This window comes from Podarcis erhardii, assembly GCF_964252035.2.
Source record: "Podarcis erhardii genome assembly, chromosome: 2".
NCBI classification, from domain to species: domain Eukaryota; kingdom Metazoa; phylum Chordata; class Lepidosauria; order Squamata; family Lacertidae; genus Podarcis; species Podarcis erhardii.
This window is the reverse complement of record NC_138498.1, coordinates 125,423,524-125,440,665: the sequence shown is the minus strand read 5'-3', so window position 1 is coordinate 125,440,665 and position 17,142 is coordinate 125,423,524. Positions and strand designations below refer to the sequence as shown.

Genomic DNA, 17,142 nt, shown 5'->3' with positions numbered 1-17,142 from the left:
ACAGCTTTACGATCCCAATCAGTCATTTGCAGCGTCCGGCACGCTTCCTTCTAGCTGCGCACCAAAGTCTGCTGTCTCTTTGGCCACGGCTTAGCAGAGTAGCATACAGCGGTGTAAAACAGTCTTTTTCTCCCTTGCTCCATGCAAGCATACACAGACAGATCTGTCTGTTTACAGCACTTTATTCAAACATTTGTCCATCACTGCTTGCAGCCATGTTAAAACATGTCCGTCTCTCTCAAGACACACAGAGAGAACAACAAGAATACAGACTCCTCCCAGACTCCTCCCAGCTTCTACAGCTGACGTCGGAAAGTGACGCACAGCTCAGAACACTTAACCAGTTAAGTTCTGAACTCCCACACCTGACACTGGGGAAACTGGGCTGACTTTGGGTAGATGGGGGGGGGCATCAGAGATCACACAGGTGGGAGTGGGAAGTTGGGGGTGGGAGCATAGGATAGACTGACTGTCCCGGGGGGTGGGCTAAACTAGGCTTTCTGTCACTCAGGCAAAGACCCAGTTTTGTCATGGGGTCTCTGCCATGGGAGCATATTCACCCAGTGCTTTTCAAGCTGCACTGGCTCCCAGTAGAGTACAGGGTCAGATTTAAGGTGCTGCTTTTGACCTTTAAAGCCCTTCACGGCCTAGGACCCTCGTACCTACGGGACCGCCTCTCCCGGAGAGCCTCAAGGTCCATAAATAGCAACACCCTAGAGATCCCAGGCCCTAAGGAAGTCAGATTAGCCTCAACCAGAGCCAGGGCCTTTTCAACTCTGGCCCCGGCCTGGTGGAACGCTCTGCCTCATGAGACTAGGGCCCTGCAGGATCTGATTTCTTTCCGCCTGGCCTGTAAGACAGAGCTGTTCCGCCTGGCCTTTGGCTTTTAGCCAATTTGATTCCCTCCCCCTTCTTTTTTTTCTTTTTCCTTTCTCCTCCTGTGATGAGGCTGCATTTTAATATTTTAATGTTTCAATATTTTAATGTTGTATTTTAATTTTGTTTTTAAGTTGTAATCATTCAACTTGTTTTTATTATTGCTTGTAAGCCGCTCTGAGCCCCGCCTTGGCTGGGGAGGGCGGGGTATAAATAAAAAATTATTATTATTATTATTATTATTATTATTATTATTATTATTATTATTTATTATACCAGAGAGTAAGTCCTACTGAACTCAGTGGTATACTTCTGAGTAAAAATGCTTAAGATTGCAGTATAAGACTGCAGAATCTTTACACAGTTATCTCCGAGTAAGCTCCATTGAATTCAATGGGACTTCTGAGTGGTAAAGGCAGTTTAAGGCTCTAAAGAATAAAATAAAAGAATAAATACTCCACAACTTTCCTTTAAAAAGAAACCTCTTATAACGGCTTTACTCGCGTCCCAAACCGTCTCTAGATCTACTCCTTGATTTAAATTAAACTTTAAGGCTCTAAAGAATAAAATAAAAGAATAAATACTCCACAAGTTTTCTTTAAAAATTGCTGGCTGCTGAACCATTGCAATTAAAGAATTGGCTACATTTTCCTTCCAAATTACAGGAAGGGATAAATACAAAGAGCTTCATATGTCAGCATCACATATCATTCATTGCAGGTATTTTATTTTCAGTATAAAGAGGACTCAGTTTTTGTAGCTGATTGTAGGCAGCAGTGCCCTCTCTGTGTGTTCACGTGGTGTAAACATGTATGTAGTCTTCTAGAGATCCAAATACACACACACACACACACACACACACACACACAAAATGAGCACACAAGCAAGCAATACTCCTAAGTGCTTCTTCTGTTCCCAAAAGGGCAGGAGGGGATGTTCTGATCTCTTCACCACTTCTAATTCATCTCTGAGACTTTAAGGGAAGCAAAAGAAGAAAGAAAAAGAAAACTTTCCCATTTCAACTTTGCTTGGAGAGCAACCTTCTCCAGGATTTCTCTTTCGCACTGTTACGGCTACCTTCCGTAACAGCACTCAGTTCCAAAAACATGGGAGAATGGGAGATACATTTCTAGGTTTTCCTGCTTCCCCTTGCAGATTAGTATCACCCCGGTGCTCAGCAGATGCTTTTAGACTCTAGAGCCACGGGGGGGGGGGCTGCGGTGAGAAAGGGCCCCCCCTGCAAGCTGGGAGCCTCAGTTGCACCCCTCTAGAGGCTTCACCCTGGCTAGCACCCCTCCCCCGTTAACTGTGGCCTCTCCTCCCTCCCTTGAAGCCTCCGGGTCCCTCCCTGCCTAAATCTCTGACCTTCCTTCCACATCCCCCTTGCCTCCCTCCCACAGTGCAGCCCAAGGTGAAGATCACCCCCACAGACAACGCTGAATCTTCACCACACAACACTCTGCTGATTTGCACCGTCAACCGCTTCTTCCCTGCGGGGATTGAGATCAAGTGGTTCAGGAACGGGAAGGAGGAGCCCAAAGTGTGGACCACGGACCTCATCCGGAACGGGGACTGGACCTTCCATATTGAGGTGATGCTGGAGACAAAGCCAGAACGTGGAGACGTCTACACCTGCCAGGTGGAGCACGCCAGCTTCGAAGGCCCCGTCACGGTGAAATGGGGTAGGACGCCTTCCTACTGGGAGTGGGGGGGCATTCCTGGGGGGCTGGATGGGTTGCTCCCCCCTCAGGGGGCTGATCCCAGGCCTGCCTTTCCTCACTCAGGGCTTTTTCTTCCTTCAGAGCCACAGTCGGACTCTGCCAGGAGCAAGATGTGGACAGGGATTGTGGGGATTGTGCTGGGGCTGGTCTTTGGGGCCACTGGACTCGCCCTTTACCTGAAGAAGAAGAAAGGTGAGGGTGGGGTGCCAGGGGGAGAGGGAGGGTTGGGTGTGGGGCTGGATTGGGCTCCAGGCTCCCCTCCTGTTCTTAGGCAGAGGCTCTGGAGAGGGTTCTGTTCCTTCTCCACTCCTAGGAGGTCCCTCTTGGTGCCTCAAATGGAGCCTCAGCTCTTATGGAGATGGTCTGAGGTTTAAAGCTGTAGATTAAGACCTAAACCTCCAACATAGGAGGGAGAAATTCAAAAGCATCTCTGGCTCTGAAGCCTTTGAGCAGAGCAAGGACACAGAGGTTTTGCAGCTTCCTGGTCCCAGCACTTTTCATCTGAAGGCAGCCCTGTTTAGGGAAGCTTTTAATGTTTGATGCATTACTGTATTTTAATATTTTGTTGGAAGCTGCCCAGAGTGGCTGGGGAAGCCCAGCCAGATGGGCGGGGTATAAATAATAAATTATTATTATTGTTATTATTATTATTGTTGTTGTTGTTGTTATTATTATTATTATTATTATTATTATTATTATTACTACTATTCAAAGGCTCTCTCTCCCTGCTGAGCGAAGGGCCTTTGAGACACTTACAGTCAGGAGGCGGAATTCATCTCCCTTGGGTCTGAAATAAATCCCCAAATCAGCAACTGGGCAATGCAGAGCCCCAAAAGAGGCAGCCTAAGGAATATGGGAGGGTGTGTGGGGTGGGGGCATTGGGTAATGGGAAAGAGATTAGTTGGCGAGTTTTCCCCCCAGGGTCCTTTCTGTATTGGGAAGGAAATATTTATTTCCTACAAAGACTTTTCTTTCACCCCTCAAAGTCCATAGGACAGAACGAGGGGGGGGAGTTCCTAGCTGTGCCTGGAGTGTGTCATCTTGATCTTGGGGGGGGGGTTCCCAGAGAAGCTATTTCAGGGGACATCTGGTGCTGACTGAATCTTTCTATTCTTTTTTTTCTCTCCCAGGGCAAGCTGTTCCTCAGCCTGCAAGTAACTTTCCTCTCTGCTCTTCCATCCTCCCCCTCCTCCTCCAACCCCCTTCTCCTGGCTGCTTAGTGTACCCCCCCCCCCATGGCTTCCTTGTAGAACAGAGGGGAGGGGCTTTCCATGGATAAATCCATCCCCTGATGCACACACTCCAATATCATGTCCCGGAAGGGTGTCTCCAGGGGAATGTCCCACCTGGGAGTCAAGCAAAGTTCAAGGCCAAGTGAGGAGACCAGGGCTGGTGTTTGGCCCTTGGGGAACAAAGCTCTTCTGCCCATTGCAGGGCATCTATTCCGGGGGGGGTCCTCTTTCGCCCCAAAGGCTGCATCCCCTCAATTTCCGTATTGCTGAGTGGATTACTTTCTGCCCCTCTCTGTTCTTGGTCCAGGCAAGCAAGGGGCATCTTCAGAGTTCAAGGGAGGTGGAATCACTCCTGGAGGGTTCAAAGCAGGGACAGGAGGAGTGTCTGGAGAGAGCCATGAGGGCCAGAAAGAGAGGCGTGGGGGCCACATTTGGTCCAGGGTCCGTGGTTCCCCATTTCTGATCTAGACAGATCTCCTTGGTCTCTTCTGAAGCTCCTCTTCTCCACTGCCAAAGCCAGCCAAGTCTCCCTCCCGCTGTCTCCTTCCCTCCTCAGAGCCCCCCCTGCCAGGCCCGTAACTGGTGGCGATGGGAATTGTAGTTCACAATCTCTGATGGCCGCTCTATGGAGTGTCCCCCCAGTCTTGCCAGGGATTCCTTCTGCCCCTTTCTCCCCGTTCCTCCCCCCACAGTGATGGGCTTGTCTCTCTCTTCACTGCCTGCAGGACTCATCAGTTAGACTTCGCTGCTCCATCAGGATCCAGGGATGTGGATGTAGCAGGAGACCCCCCCCTTCATTACATGAAATAATGTAATAATGGTGAAAAGAGGAACGCCAGACCGCCTTGGGGAATTTGACTTTTGCGTACCAGAAACCTGTGTTCTCCTTCGCCATTCCATACTGCCTACCCTAACCACACACCAAACTTGGGAACTGTTTGTCCGTTCTCCGAACTACACCCCACTCGGCAAACTTATACTCAGCAGAGATGGTCCCTGGAACCGGGCCCGCTGTATAAATGGTTCCTATACACTATTCTCTGACAGTGTACCCCAACAATTGCTGAACTGGACAATTCTAGACAATGGCGGTGGGGAATCAGTTTACACTGACCAAAATCACCCAACCGACTGCCTGATCCATGGATTTTATTGCCAACGAGCGGACACCATACCTCGCCCCACCACCCTCCAAGGACTTTGCCTCCAAAGGTACTGCTGCGTCTGGGACATGGGCCTTGCCTCCACCTGGGATGGCAGAGCGTACCTTGAGGGCTGGTATCACTCCACCACCCCACCCATGGAGTGGGATACCTCCGGACCTCAAAGATGTGGAGGTGTAGCTGCAAACCTCTCCTACCTACATCGACAAGACCCCCTCCACCCCGCAGGCACTGCACCTCGACAAAGGGGGGAACTGTCCATATCTCAAACTCCTACCAATAACGACCTATTATCCACCTGGCATTCTAACACCTACGTGAAACTGGTCTCCAAAATCGCAAAACAAGCTACCACCGACGACTGCTGGATCTGTGCCAACGCTCCTGCTCACCTCCATAGCGGCATTCCATTCCTTGGAGTACCCCTCACCTTACAACAACACCTCTCTGCCGACGTACAGTCCTGGAACCTGATGGCTGTAAATTTAACTCACCAGTACATTTACCTAACTGGACCTACAAAAGGTGACCTCTGTCAGAAGTTCAGCGGCAACGACAGGATGATTGGAGAAAGTACCTGTAAGTACATCATTGATATCACCCTGACCGGTAGAATCACTGTGTGGCGACAGGGCACCCCCTCTACCCATCCAGATCTGTTGTCAGCCTGGAAACAAGTGATGAATTTGCCTGATTCTTGGGACCCCTCCCCCGTTTCCCAGTGCTTTTTCTGTACCTTTCTCACGGGCCGCATAGACTCCTGCCTACAGGGATTGTTTTGGGTGTGTGGTCACCGCGGCTACATGTGGGCCCGAGGCACTTGCTACCTTGGTCAGACAGACAACGATACTTAACCGCCTTGCTTTAGATTACGTTCTGGCGTCGACCGGAGGGGTTTGTGCACTCGTAGGAACCGAGTGCTGCACGTACGTCTCTGATCAGACCTTGAACATTACGGGTCATCTCAACAATATCCACAAACTGACCGACGACCTTAGAGATATTCAACACGAAGGTCTATCCGATACTCAACTTTGGAGCTGGCTACCAGGCACCACATGGATAAAACAGCTCTTGGGAAATGGCCTTCTGATTCTGATCACCGTAGCCATCTGCATCGCTTTCTTCTGCTGCGCTATCTATTGCTTCCCGCTTTGCTGTCAAACGTGCGACTACTGCGTTCCGTCTCTTCACTCCCGCACGCCTGCCTCTCATAGGATGATCCCACCAGGAGCCCCTTCGACTTTCATCGAGATGGGACCCCTAGGAGCCCCGCACAAACCGGATCCTAGGTACGGCACGTCAGACATTTACTAGCTTGTGCGGAGAAAAGGATTGCGCGGTATCCACCTTCGCAATCTTATCTCCGAAGGGGGGAACTGTAGCAGGAGACCCCCCCCTTCATTACATCGTAATGCACAAGCACCACACACACACCTCCCACCTCCCGAGCCTGGAGATGCCCCTTCTAGAGGGGCATCACCCCCCCAATGAAAGCCTTCCGTAAATAAGGAAGCGCTAGCTCCGCGTAGAACCCTTTTATTTTCATGCATTTTCCTGCAACGCTCCACCTCGTCCTATCTTTATTATGGGTAGACCGGCCGCCTGAACTCCGGGTCAATCGGCTGCCATTTCAGCCAATCAGCGTTACCGAACAGCGCCTCTTGTGGCGGCCACGCAGGTACTGCAGGCAGCAGGCGCTCGCTTCTCTGTCTTTGACAGTCTTTTAATACAAAGTTTCCGAGTTCAATTGACCGTGACTGATTTAATCAAAATGTTGCAAACCGCTTCCGGAAGGCGAAAGTGCTTTGAACTTCAATGACAGTATTCTTCATAAATTCACCATAAATCAGCCATATATCGGATTTTCACCGGACCACTTTTATTCTGCTTCACATTACAAGGACTATCAAAGGGGGGTGGCCATAATCCCTTGACCGAGCAGGCACCTACTCTGCAGCCCTTCCCAGTTGACATAGCAACCTTGGTAGTCATCTTGATGGGCTCAGACGAAAGACTATCAAAGACACAACAAACTGCATACACTTGTGTATTCAACACAGACTATGACAAAGGGGCCGTGTCCGGATTCCCCTCAGGGGGCAGGAAACTGCGCCTTTCCCTTTGTTTTCTGAAAATGACTCATGGGGAGGAATGGAGGGGGGCTCCGGCCAGGTGTCAGGATACTCAGATTACCTGTGCAATCCCTCCCCTGACTCCTCCTGTTCTTAATATAGTCATGATGTAAATATGATGTATTTCTAGGGGTGTAGCTTAGGGGATTAGGAGCTAATAAAAGTTGGGGTCTTCTTTTGTTCTGGGCTTCCATCTTGCGGGCGGTGGGAGTCTTGTCGCGACAGTCTTTCTTCAATAAAGACCAAGCCTACAGGCTGCTGATTTGCTTCTAAATTGCTCTGGTTAGTGTCTTGTTTGTCCAAGGGAGCCCTCGGATTTTCCGGTAACATGGAGAAGCTCTTTTCTTCCTGCCAGTTGCCCTCTGTCCATGCTCAGAGGGTGGAAACCTCCTTGGAAGGTGGATGGAAGGAATCACAGATCAAGAACGACAGTGTCCACCCCTCCCCCACCTCTGTTGCTTGCTTGTCCTTTGGGGGAAGCTTCTTTTTGTGTTTCCCTTTCCGCTTGTTGATTGCAAGTTATGGCAACCTGATTCCTTCTTTGCACCTCTCTGCTAGAGAATTTGTGCCTTGAATCTCCCTGGAGGAGCCTGAGCTGTCCCTGAAAACAACCATGAATCTTGTCAGACTGCCAGGACTGGTCCTTCAAGCCCTGATGGGGAGCCTGATCCTTGAGATTTCTCATTGCAGGAGGTTGTGCTAGATGACCTTGGGGTCCCCTCCAATTCTACAATTCCATAAAATGGTGAATGGCCAAATATATTTATTGAAAGCTTCTCCCCACAGCCCTGCGACACGGAGGATGAGTCCTGTTTTCGGAGAGAGTCCCTGCTCCCCACCCTCACCCTGCTGGCTTTATCTCCTCAGGGAGAGTAGTTTGTTAATTTCTCTGTAAATAATCCTGCTCTTTTGTGATCTTAAGGATCAGCCCTCTTGTTGCATTCTGTGGCCAAAGGAAGGACTGGACCCTGATTAAAAAACAAGAAACAAAGCTCTCAGAGAAAAGTGCGTAAACCACACCCCTCACCAGGCCATTTTATTAGCAAAATAATCTTTTACACAGTGCTCATAAGAACCAATCATATTTCCTCTGAGCATTTCATCAAACCCCACGTGGGGAAAAAGTTACACTACATCACTAATTAGCATGCAAATATTTTGGGGTAAATAAGTTGAGAACTACAAAGGGGAGCATCTGGCAACCCCAGAGGTAAGAAATAAACATGATAAGAAGGATGGCCAGAAAGACCAGATCACTATCCCCTTCATGTGAGATCTGTTTCCTGGCTCCAAGATTAACATTTTAAGATTATATATAAGAAACTACATCAAAGTAACTTGCCCATTATCTTTTATGGCACAAGATGCCTGCCTGGCGAAGCAACTGCTGTGTACTGCTGTGAACGTGACATGTGAGGAGAGAGAAATGGGCAGTAGAGTCAAAAGGGGCATGAATGTAGAATCTTATGGGATTTAAACCCAGTCAACACAATGCTTTCATCGTGGACACGATGGCTTGATGTATATTTTATAATTCCTCATGGTAATCCCATCTGATCCCTACACCCTCTGACTGGGATCCTCACCCGACCTACATCAAGGCAGAAGCAGATTTCACAGCCTTGAAAATATTTCCTCTGAGTTGCACCAATGAAGATTTTCTTCAGCTTCCCTCTGTGGTCCTTCAACTAGTTTATTTCAATTAGATGTCAACATTCAAGTAGCACCACACTTGACAATCCTGGGTGTAAGAAAAAGGGCTGATCTGCCCATTTCCACACAACTTCACCTGAAAGAAGGTGACCTTCAGTCATACCTCCAACATTCACCACCTTTGGGTTATTGACTTCTTTAAGGCCTTTTAATGTAACCAATTCAACACCCCAAGGTGGTTTACCACACAAACATCCTAATACAAGAAAGAAACGTCTGTTTCAATCCAGTCTGTGTGTCAGCCATCAAAGGGGAACTGATTTGGGAGCCATTTTTCCCTGGGCAAACCCTCCACACACACACCGCATGGTCTCCTGAGGTGATTCTATCATGAATTTGATTTCAAATTAGCTATTCAGGAGAGCCAAATGCCTTCTCCAGTGTTTCCACAAACTTCAGGGGGAGGGAAAAAAACATCTTTTAAATCCTCCTGTGACTCAAACTCCTGAGGGAATTTTCTGTTCCTCCATTTATCTGACATTGGGCCCCTTGGAGGAGGAAACATGGAGTCCGTTGCCCCCTGGGCATCCCTTCCTTGACCCTTCAGGCCCTGAGGAGGGAAGGATGCCAGTCTCCACAGGGAAGCCATTTTCTCCTCATGTTTGGGCTCCCTCAGGAGAAAAGAGCGGGAAACACCTCAGGCGGAGTGAGGCTCCCTTGTCTCTGACCAGGTTCCTCACAAATGTCCCTGCGTGTTGTGAGGGGGAAAAATGTCTGCCCTCTTGTCCACAGAAACTCTCCAGGATTCCCTAAGAGACTCCTCTGTCCCATTTGTTGTTTCTGGGGAAAACTGACAGGAAATCTCAAGGTTGACCAAGGTCTGAGGGAATTTCTAGTATCCCCTCAGGACTCGGAGGGAAACACGATGGATGTCCAGATGAAACCCCCACCTGCCACACCTCACGACCCCCCTGAAGTGATGGCACCTCCACAACCCCCCCAGCCCCACTCATTGGCCCCAAACCCTGGCATTTGGGGGCTGGGAAGCAAGGAGGAAGGAGACCCTGTGCCCCCCATGGTGGGTCCTGACTTTATCCCCCACAGCCCTCCTGAGGGATTGACACAACCTCCATTAGCCCCCTTTGCACCCCTTGATGAGACTGGGAGGCAGCGTCAGCCAGCAGAGCAACAGACCAGACACCATTTTTAAACCACTTTTTGCTAGTGGGGGGGGCAGATAATAAACCCCCTCAGCCTGCCAAGAATCCCAGGAGGCTGGTGAGGGGAAAACACTCTGGGTAGTTTAATTTATTTCACTTCATAAAATTTATACATCAGTTCATTGTGGGGAAAGCAACACCTCAAAGTGCTCTACAAAACGATAAACCAAGAGGAAAATTGCCACAGTGCTTTAAAGCACAAACACACACACACAAAACCAGATTAAAATCACCTCTACTTCCTCAACATCTGGGTCAACTTGTCTGAGCAAGAATGTTTTCCTCAGGTGCCAAAAAGAGAACAATGAAGAAGGCGCCTCTTGGTTTCATTAGGCAGGGAGTTCCAAAGGAGAGAAAGGAGGGGCAAACACTCCCAGGGGCCCATATTTACATGTATTCATTTATTTATTAAATTTCTATACTTCAACTGTAGCTTTCAGGGCGGCTCACAATGTAATGGCAGAGGAGGAAGCAGGACCATCAAGCTCACATTAAGACAGGGAGCAAACGCTACAAAATCTGCAGACAAGAAGGGATTTCCTCAGAGGGGAAAAGACCCAGGCATCACCAACCACAGGCAGGGTTGGTCTGCGGAAGAGAGGGATTGTAGGGGTTGGACTAGATGACCCCTGAGGTCTCTACAACTCCATGAGTCTTTGAGGAGGAGAAAGGCTTCAGAGCCCTCTGCTTGGTCCTTCCAGGAAAAGGCCTCGTCCCAGATCCAAGGGATGAAATTTGGGGGAGGCCCTTTGATGATCTTAGGCTCTTGGGACCAAGTGCCCTTGGCAGACTCTCCTTCTTCCAACGGTCCCATTTCAAGGCAAATGGGCCCTTTCACATTCACAGGACCTGCGGCTCTTTCTGCTGAGGGGTGCCCTGGCCTCCTGCCCCACAGCCTTGCCCTGGCAGCTCCCCTGACCCCCCTCCCCACACGATACTTTGCTGAAGGTTCTCCTTTGCTTCTGCCTTGAGATCCAGGAGAATGTTTGCTCTTTTGCTGAAAGAGGATCTGCAAAAAGGATCCCATTTCCCCTTCTAAAGAAACTGTGACAACTGCAAGGTATAATATTGCAGAGCAGGCTGGGCCTTGTCTGCCAGTCCCTGTGATGTCCCTGCACAAGCCTTGGCCCCAGAAGGGATGCCTCTCCCAAACCCCTCTCTGGGGGGTCATGTCCCTCCTGGAGCCTCTTGCCAGGGGGAGGAAGAGCCGGACGACTCTTTCGACTTGCATTCATTTTGGGAAGGAGGCGTTTCTACAAGGGACAGAATGGGGAGAGGAGGGAAAACGGCAGATCAAGACCCCCGAAAGCAGGGACTCCTTCCCTGGGGGTGTTAGCACATGTTCTGTGCCCCTAGTCTTCCACTGGTGGGTCGCAGCCTGATCCCATGTGGGCTGAAACAGGAGCCCTGAAACCTCACAGATATAAAGATGGAGAAATGCATGTTTGAGTTGAAAGGGGGTCTGGGGTCTGGAGAGGTTGAAGAGACCTTTCTCTGCCCCACAGCCGACTCATGAAGGAGGCCTGGCCAGGCTGACTGGGCCACATCCTGGCTTTTCCTGACCTGAAACACCCCCACCCTCTCCTGTGGGTTGTGACCCATAGCCTTGAGGACTTGGAGGGGTCTCTGCCCCTTCTCCCGTCTTCCTCCTCCCACCTGCCTTGGGAACAGATGACCCACATTGCTCTCCTGACGCAAGAGGGAGGGGGCTGCTCTCCAAGGAAATCTCTTAAGCCATTGCTGCTGGGCTGAAGGGGGGGGGCTGTGCTGTGGGGGGGGGCCTGGAAGCTACTTCTCTGTGAGGAGGTTTTGCTGTGCTCACGGTTGACCTCCGTCTCCTGGATCGTGGCCAGCTTCCCTCTTTCATTTCCCTGAATGCTGAGCTGTGCTCCAGGCCTCCATGTGGGGGGAAGCGAAACTCCCCCCAGCGCCTTTCTGCTGCCAGAAACAAGGGGGCAGAAGGAGGGAGAAGTGGGGGAGGGAGACATGTGCTATGGGCCCAGACGTCCTGCTTCTGTCACCAGGGAGCAGACTGCCTGGATCCTGCCCCTTCTGTCCAGGGACCCCCTTGCCCCCTCCTCTTGGTCTGTTTCTTCCTCCAAGAGGCTGTTACCGGAAAATCCGAGGGCTCTCTTGGACAAATGAAGACACCGATCAGAGCAATTCAGAGCAAAACAGCAGCCAGTAGGCTCGGTCTTTATTCAAGGAAAAGACTGTCACGACAGGACTCCCACCGCCCACGAGGTGAAGCAAGATGGAAGCCCCGAACAAAGGATGACCCTAACTTTTATTAGTTGCTAATCCCCTAAGCTACACCCTCAGAATTACATCATATTTACATCATGATTACATTAAAATTAGGAGGAGTCGAGGAGGGGCTACACAGGTAATCCGAGTGTCCTGACACCTGGCCGGAGCCTCCTCTCCCCTCCCCACATGAGTCATTTTCAAGAACAAAGAGAAGGGCGAAGTTTTCCTGCCCCCTGAGGGGAATCCGGTCAGAGTCCTTTGTGAAAGTCCGTGCGGAATACACTAAAACATGCAGGTTATTGTGTCCCTGATAGCCTTCTGTCTGAGCCCATCACGATGGCTATCAAGGTTGTCACGTCAGCTGGGAAGGGCCGCAGAGTACGTGACCGCTCGGTCAAAGGATTATGGCTGCCCAGTATCAGGCCACCCCCCTTTGATAGTCCTTGTAATATGCAGTAGAATAAAAGTGGTCCGGTGAGAATCCGAGGTACGGCTGATTTTTGGTGAATTTATAAAGAATACTGTCCCTGAAGTTCAAAGCACTTTCGCCTTCCGGAAGCAGCTTGCAACATTTTGATTAAATCAGTCACGGTCAATTGAACTCGGAAACTTTGTATTGAGAGCTGTCAAAAGGTGAGGGAAAAGAGCGCCTGCAGCCTGCAGTACCAGCATGGCCGCCGCAAGGGGCGCTGTTCGATAACGCTGATTGGTTGAGGTGGCTGCCGATTGACCTAGAGTTCAGGCGGCCGGTCTACCCGTAATAAAGATAGGGCGATGCGGAGTGTTACGGGAAAATATATGAGAAAATTACGGGGTTTTCAATGAGGAGCTGTCAGGGAAGCGCTTCCTTATTTACGGAAGGCTTATAGGGGCATCTCCAGGGTTGGGATGGTGGGATGTGTGGTGCTTGTGCCTTACGGGGCAATGAAGGGGGGGGTCTCCTGCTACAAGGCCTCCTTCCCAGCCTCAGGCAGGAGCTGCATGGACACCCAAATTACATTGGCACTGCCTGCAAGGAGAAATCTAGCACATCAGGGAGAAAGTGTGCAGGCCAATGTGCAAATCCAGTTATGGGACTGGAAGCTCATGTACAGATAACCTGCAACCGTGGGCGTAGCCATGATTGTTTTTTTTTTTGGGGGGGGAGGCCTTTTGTTTGGGGTCAGAACCTCAGTTTGCTTTGTATTTTAATTGATTTTTATTGATTGGGGGCAGCAGTCCACCCCCACCCCCTGGCTGTGCCCATTCTTACACGCTATTTGATTGGTCCTTTTTTGAAGCATTTTTTCCTTCAGAAAAACGAGATGCAGAGAATTCCCACTATAGGGGGGGGGGGCAGAGTGCTGGGATAAAATTGCCTCCTCCCTCTTTGAAGCAGAATGCAAAATGCAGAGGCTGTCACAATCTCACAGCTTGCAAACGTTGTTGTTGGAACATAAAGAGGCTACCATTTGCAATTTTGCCTTTAAGCCCTGTTACAGGAAAAATCCGAGGGCTCCCTTGGACAAAACAAAGACACCAACCAGGATAACTTGGAGCAAAACAGCAGCCTGTAGGCTTGGTCTTTATTGAACTGTTGCAACAGGGTATTCCCCTCACTTGCAGGTGAGAGGAAAGACCCAGAAGAATAGTGTGCAAGGTCTTATAAAAACTTTTGAAATTCCCCTCCTCTAGGTCTAGCCCACCCCCAGAAACATCATGCATACATTACAGAAAGGAGGGGTTGAGGGAGGCATACATTACAGAAAGGAGGAGTTGAGGGAGGCATACATTACAGAAAGGAGGGGCTGAGGGAGGAGTTGGTGGTAACCAGAATGTCTTGTCACCTGGCTGGTTCCTCCTTTCCCCCCTCCCCTTCCAGGAACTTCTAGGAAACAAAGGGGAGTTTGCAGTTTCCTGCCCCCTGAGGGAAGATCTGATCATTGTCCTTTGTTTCAATCCCTGCTGAATCCACTCCCATATGCAAGTTCTTTGTGATCTTGATTGTCTTCTGTCTGGGATCATCAGGGTTGGCATGGGCAGGGCTCCTGTGTATGTGCTGAGACAGTGAAGGGATTATGGCTGACCAGGACTAAGCCACCCCCCTTTGTTAGTTCTTGTCATATGGAGTAAAATAAAAATGGAACAGTGCAAATCCGATGTATGGTTGATTTTCTATGAATTTATAACAGAAATGTGGCGTATGTAGTGTGTGAGTGTGTAGTTTATACAAACAGAATGATTGGGGTGGGGGGGTTCCTGCTACAGTTCCCCCCTTCGGAGATAAGATTGCAAAGGTGGTATTCTGGTTTGAAAACTCTATCCAGGGGTTGCCTGAGCTGGCACCGCACTGCACGAGCATCCAGTAAGGTCCCTTTTCTCAAGTTTGCAACAATAGGTAGGCGGTTGCCAGGCGGGATAGCCTGGGAGGAACTGGGCAGGACTGGGCAGAGTGGGAAAAACACCCCAGGCATAGGAAAAGGGGAAGACGAGTGCCAAAGGTCTGGGGAGGAAATCAGATAGCTCAGGACTCGGGAGAAACCCTGTGAGACTAGCTAGCTAACGGAAGATAAGAGAATCAGAGAAAACCCCTATATAGGATAACAAGAACCCTTTTTCTTTTCCCTCTCTATCCCAGACACACGTGAATTCAGGAAATGGCTACCCAAGCGCCCAAACACAAGCGGGCTCCCTCCGGGAGGAAGACTTCATGGGAGCCATCCAAATCCAAGAGGGACCCTGACTCTCCCCTTGCATTTGTGTTAACATACTGGAAATCGATCCCAGGCCATAGACTATTGTCCAAACAGAAGTTGGAAGACCTGTGCAGGGAATCCTGGCCCGCCGGTACAGCCTCCGCCTCAACTATGCATTCGTCGGATACGTCATCTCCTCCCCTTGATATAATGATGGGAGGGGGAGAGCCTTATTGACAAGTAACAGGGGATCCCGACCAAACCCAAGCCATCTGCCCCGTCCTTGCGCTATCACCCGAAGACACTACTTGCACGATTGAGATTGATGGGCATCCCTACGAATGTCTACTGGATACAGGAGCCACATATTCAACCCTAGCAAATAGCCACCTGGAACCTGGATCGGAGACCAGGAAGGTCATGGGGCTGGACGGGATACCCCACACGTGTCCACTCTCCCACTCAGCCAAGGTCACTCTGGGACCCTTATTGGCGGAACACACCTTCCTCTTAACAGCAGCCCAGTAAACCTCCTTGGCAGAGACTTACTTTGCAAATTAAACGTCACAATAAAGTGCTCGGGGGAATGCATCTACCTATACATGCCTGAAGAGTCCACCCCCACCTTCCAAGGAATAGTGCAGGATGCTAAACTGGAACGCCAATTTCCAGATCTCTCCCCTGAGCTAGAAGAGGAAATGCCTCCTTGGCTATGGGGTACAGAGTCCACCTCGGTGGGACTTTTTAAATCTGCTACTCTGGTTAAGATCACCTATAGGGCAGACGTTCCCTTCCCTTGCACTAAACAATATCCCCTACCAAACGAAGCCATAGAAGGACTGATGCCCGTGATTGAAGATTTCCTCGAAAAGGGAATTCTAGTTCCTTGTGCATCACCCTGCAACACCCCAGTACTCCCCATAAAAAAACCATGGGGGAGGGAACCCCAGTTTGTTACCGTTTTGTACAGGACCTAAGGCTCGTAAATCAGTTTGTAATTCCACGCCACCCAGTGGTGGGCAACCCAAATTCCCTTCTAAATGCCATCCCAGCAGGAACCACATGGTACAGTGCTGCTGATCTATGTTCTGCGTTCTTCAGTATCCCTCTAGTCCCTGAAAGCCAATTCCTCTTCGCCTTCACCTGGGGACCAAGTCAATTAACCTGGACAAGACTACCCCAAGGGTACACAGAATCGCCCACCATATTTTCCACAATACTGCACCAAGATTTACAAGATGTACACCTACCTGCTGGGTCCAAGTATCTGCTTTATGTAGATGATATTTTAATATGTTCTACCAGTGAGGAGGCGTGTAAAGCAGACACTAAACATCTCCTCATTGAGCCAGCATACACAGGGCACAAAGTATCCCCCAAGAAGTTACAATACTGCAAGCAGGAAGTGAAATATCTCGGACATATCCTGGGGGTAGGCACCCAGAGCCTAGCAACAGACAGAATAGAAGCGGTCACCAAGATTCCACTCCCCAAGACCAAAAGACAATTGTGGGGCTTCCTTGGCATGGCAGGGCATGGATTGCTGGCTACAGTGAGATAACCAAGCCCCCTCCGCTATGACACGGCCAGATCATCCTAACGAATTAGTCTGGGAAGAGGAAGCATATCAATCCTTTGAACGACTTAGGAGGGAATTTTGATCAGCCCCCGCCTTAGGCCTCCCAGATTATCGTATTCCCTTCAATCTGTTTATTCATGAGCAAATGGGGGTAGCCTCAGGAGTCCTTACCCAGCCCTTCCGGAATCAGGAGAGGCCTGTAGCCTATAACAGCCTACAACTTGATAATACGGCAAAGAGGGCAGTGAGTTGTCTGAGAGCCATTGCTGCCACTGCACTCCTTCTTCAAAAGGCCCAAGAGACAGTGTTGGGACACGAGATCACCATCCATGTTCCTCATGCTGTCTCCACCCTTCTAACTCTGAGAGGCTGCCACCACTTCTCAAATCCACGTTTAAACCGGTACGAAGCCCTCCTCCTAACCACATTCAACGTTACCATTAAAAGAGTCAACTCCCTCAATCCGGCAACCCTATTACCTCTCCCAGAGGATGGCGCACCCCGCCAAAACTGTGCAAAGATAGTCCAACAAGCGGAGAAACCCCGAGAGGATTTAGACCACCTCCCTCTGGAAAACCCTGATCTTAGATTTTACACAGACGGGAGTTCCAAGGTGATAAACGGGGAAAGAAAGATGG

General features: G+C 49.9%; 1 pseudogene across 1 annotated transcript in view; it reads left to right on the top strand.

Moving 5' to 3' along the window:
• LOC309334732 (H-2 class II histocompatibility antigen, E-S beta chain-like) overlaps positions 1 to 17,142 on the top strand; it is a 44,596-nt pseudogene that overhangs the window by 24,547 nt on the left and 2,907 nt on the right. Inside the window, exons 3-5 of the transcript XR_014161666.1 lie at positions 2,277 to 2,558; positions 2,679 to 2,789; positions 3,728 to 3,751. The product of XR_014161666.1 is annotated as an H-2 class II histocompatibility antigen, E-S beta chain-like (transcript). The remainder of the gene's footprint in view (positions 1 to 2,276; positions 2,559 to 2,678; positions 2,790 to 3,727; positions 3,752 to 17,142) is intronic.